The 3,548-nt window shown below is 42.2% G+C and overlaps 1 non-coding gene across 1 annotated transcript; it reads right to left on the reverse strand.

Annotated features, from left to right (window-relative positions):
* Positions 1–2,607: 2,607 nt before the first annotated feature.
* TRNAK-CUU lies at positions 2,608–2,680 on the reverse strand. Its single transcript has one exon. It is a non-coding gene; the product is annotated as a tRNA-Lys (tRNA).
* Between the last annotated feature and the right edge of the window lie 868 nt (positions 2,681–3,548).

Genomic DNA, 3,548 nt, shown 5'->3' on the forward strand with positions numbered 1-3,548 from the left:
TGCTCTGCAAATTCTAGATTAAGTCATCATGCTAAAATATAAATTCCATTACTTTAGTTCCATGAGTAAAATTCTTTAGTGGTCATCAGTTGCCTCATGATACAGTCCTAGCTCCTTGGCAGGACACCTAAGATTCTGATGACTACAGTCTGCTGTCTGGCCACCACTCAGCAGCCTCTGAGGTATGTTTAACTGAGCACAGTTAAACAGAACTACTTGGAATTACTGGAAAGCCCCTTGTGCTTTCTTATTGTTAGATCTTTGCAAAAAGTGCTCTCTCAACCTGGATTGCCTTCTGCCTCTCTGCATGTGGTCAGTGCCTACTCACCTCTCCTGCCTTCATAGAAATAAACCACTTCCTTTGGGGAGCTTCCCATATCTTTCCTTCTATGCTGCTGCAGTGCCCATCAGCTTAATCAAGCAACCATCTCTTGTTAAATAATGATTTATTTTATCGCTCACTGGTACATTTATCACTCCTTTATGTCTCTCTAGAGTAGTTAAGTCTTTGATTAAAATATGATAAATCTGTACACTCCTGCTCTTTGTTTTCTCAGTGTCTTGTACACACACCATCGATTTGCAGCTGTGTGCATATTCTCATACTTATTTAGCACTTACTGTGGCCAAGAATAGTTTTTCACTTATTGTTATTTAATCTTCAAAACAATTCAAGGTAGTAGTTATTACTGCCATCATCTCATTTTTGGCTACATTTAATTAGTTTCCCCAGGTGTTTAGAATAGCAGATTCTAAGACTTAAACCCCGATCTCTAAGACATCAGAACCTATTTGACTCTCTCTTAAGACACAGTATAATAAGTTCCTTTTCTCTGTCTCTCCTCATTTAATTCTAAACCTTCCGAAGTTAAGAATTATGTTTTAATCAGAGTTACATTTCTACAGTGGTGGCTTCCCTGGTGGCTCAGATGGTAAAGAATCCGCCTGCAATGCAGGAGACATGAGTTCGATCCCTGGGTTGGGAAGATCCCCTGGAGAAGGGAATGGCAACCCACTCCAGTGCTCTTGCATGGAGAATTCCATGGACAGAGGAGCCTGGCAGGTTACAGTCCATAGGGTAACAAGAGTTGGACATGACTGAGTGGCTAACACACAGCTCCAGTGCAGGGTTCCCAGGTGGCTCTAGTGGTAAAGAACCCACCTGCCAATGCAGGCTATATAAGAGATGCAGGTTTGATCCCTGGGTGGGGAAGGTCCTCTGGAGGAGGGCATGGCAACCCACTCCAGTGTTCTTGCCTAGAGAATCCTATGGACAGAGGAGCCTGGTGGGCTACAGTCCATGGGGTTGTAAAGAGTTGGACATGACTGAAGTGACTTCACACATATGCACAGCTTCAGGACATAGTACAATGACTTTTATGGAACTCATTTTGAGAACACAGAGATAGGATGGGAAGGCCTTTGCACCTAGCCTTAAGCTGCTCACAGAACTAGAGGGCAGACCCCTAAAGTGCTAATTTTGATATAAAGAGATAAATGGACTGTTATATATAGGCATAGACTAGTAAGAAAGTGAGGAGGAGGGATATAGAGCCCACGCTTCAAGTGTCTGGTCTTCTCAAAGAAGTAATGCTTGAATTGAATATAAACACACTTAACTTCTTAGAAGCCCTTCCACTAAATGTGTATCTAGGGAGAAAGTCAAGTACTATACTAGTCTTCATGACACAAAATTAAAGATAACCTGCAGTCATATTTTTGAAACATGTAGCATGTGGCAGAAGAGGTGTGGAGTTATTGGTTATATTTTGTAAAAAATAAAACAATGTTATAAAGCCAATTTACCATTGTTAAATTGCTGTTAAAAGTGGTAATGTGTTAGAGTCAAGGGTTAGATTTAAAATTTTTGACTTGGCATTTTTAATGTGACAAGTGATTGTTGGAATCTTGTTGAATAAAAACTCTGTCTTCAAGTACTGTGAACTTGAACCTCTCACCTCAATTTTGTCAAAACTTTGAAGTACATAGAAACATTACCATTTCTATAATAGCCAGGCTAAAAAGTCTGTTTAGAAACTACCTTCATAACCTCTTGTCCTCATTTTTTTCATCTTTACAAAGCAGAGGCTGGGTTGAAGACTCCTGAAGGATCTTTCCAGCTCTAGCAGATTCTGATCCTCAGTTTTGTCAATTATTTATTCTGAACACATAGTAAAGTGTCCACTGTTTTAATAAACACAGATAATCATATTCTGAAAAGAAAAGTGGTATTATAGATCAGGTGTTTACAACTTTGAGTTAAACTTCAAGCACTTCTAGATAGTGAAAGTCACTCAGTAGTATCTGACTCTTTGCAACCCCATGGACTGTATAGTCTGTGGAATTCTCTAGGCCAGGATACTGGAGTGGGTAGCCTTTCCCTTTCTTCAGGGGATCTTCCCAACCCAGGGATTGAACCCAGGTCTCCCACATTGCAAGCGGATTCTTTACCAGCTGAGCTACCAGGGAAGCCCAAGAATATTGGAATGGGTAGCCTATCGCTTCTCCAGGGGATCTTCCAATCCAGAAATTGAATGGTCTCCCGCCTTGCAAGTGGATTCTTTACCATCTGAGCTACAAGGGAAGCCCCAAATGTTGAAGAGCAACTGCCCAACGTGGGCCTTGAACCCCCAGCCCTGGGATTAAGAGTCCCATGCTCTACCGACTGAGCTAGCTGGGCAATCAAGCATTTCTCATCTGAATTCAAAAGAGCTTCTGAATTTCCTATATGACTCGGGGAACTAAAATCAAGGCTCTGTGACAACCTAGAGATGTGGGGATGGGATAGGAGGTTTAAGACTGAGGGGACATATGTATACCTGCGGCTGATATGTGTTGATGTATGACATAAACAAACACAATATTATAAAGCAATTATCCTTCAGTTAAAAATAAACAAATTAAAAAAATAAACAAGAGCTCCTGAGATGTATACTTGGTTTCTGAGGATGGTCTTTGACATCCTCAGAATGTCAAAGTGAAGGTTGCTGTCCTTGGTGCTGAGACTGATGTTTGCATAGATGCTCTTTGAGTAAGTGTGTGTGAGACAGAGAGAGGGAGGGAGAGAGGGTGGGAGGAAATGGGGGAGGCGGGGAGAGGATATGAGTGGGGCAGAGGGAGAGTTGGCTAAGACACAGGAAAAAAAAGTCTCCCATTTAACCAGGAAGCATCGTTTTTATTCTGCTAAAATCATGTAGGGAAGCTTCAGAGATTTTTCTGGGAGTCTCCATTATTTGATCTGTATCTTTTAAAACTGTGACTGAATTTTTACGTAAGAGGTTAAGAATGGTTCCCTCCTAGCATTTCATTTCCACGTTGATTTCACAGTTTGCCATGGCACCCCACTCCAGTACTCTTGCCTGGAAAATCCCATGGATGGAGGAGCCTGGTGCGCTGCAGTCCATGGGGTCGCTAAGAGTCGGATACGACTGAGCGACTTCCCTTTCACTTTTCACTTTCATGCATTGGAGGAGGAAATGGCAACCCACTCCAGTGTTCTTGCCTGAGAATCCCAGGGATGGGGGAGCCTGGTGGGCTGCCGTCTTTGG

Source organism: Bos indicus x Bos taurus, chromosome 10, assembly GCF_003369695.1.
Source record: "Bos indicus x Bos taurus breed Angus x Brahman F1 hybrid chromosome 10, Bos_hybrid_MaternalHap_v2.0, whole genome shotgun sequence".
Lineage (NCBI taxonomy): Eukaryota > Metazoa > Chordata > Mammalia > Artiodactyla > Bovidae > Bos > Bos indicus x Bos taurus.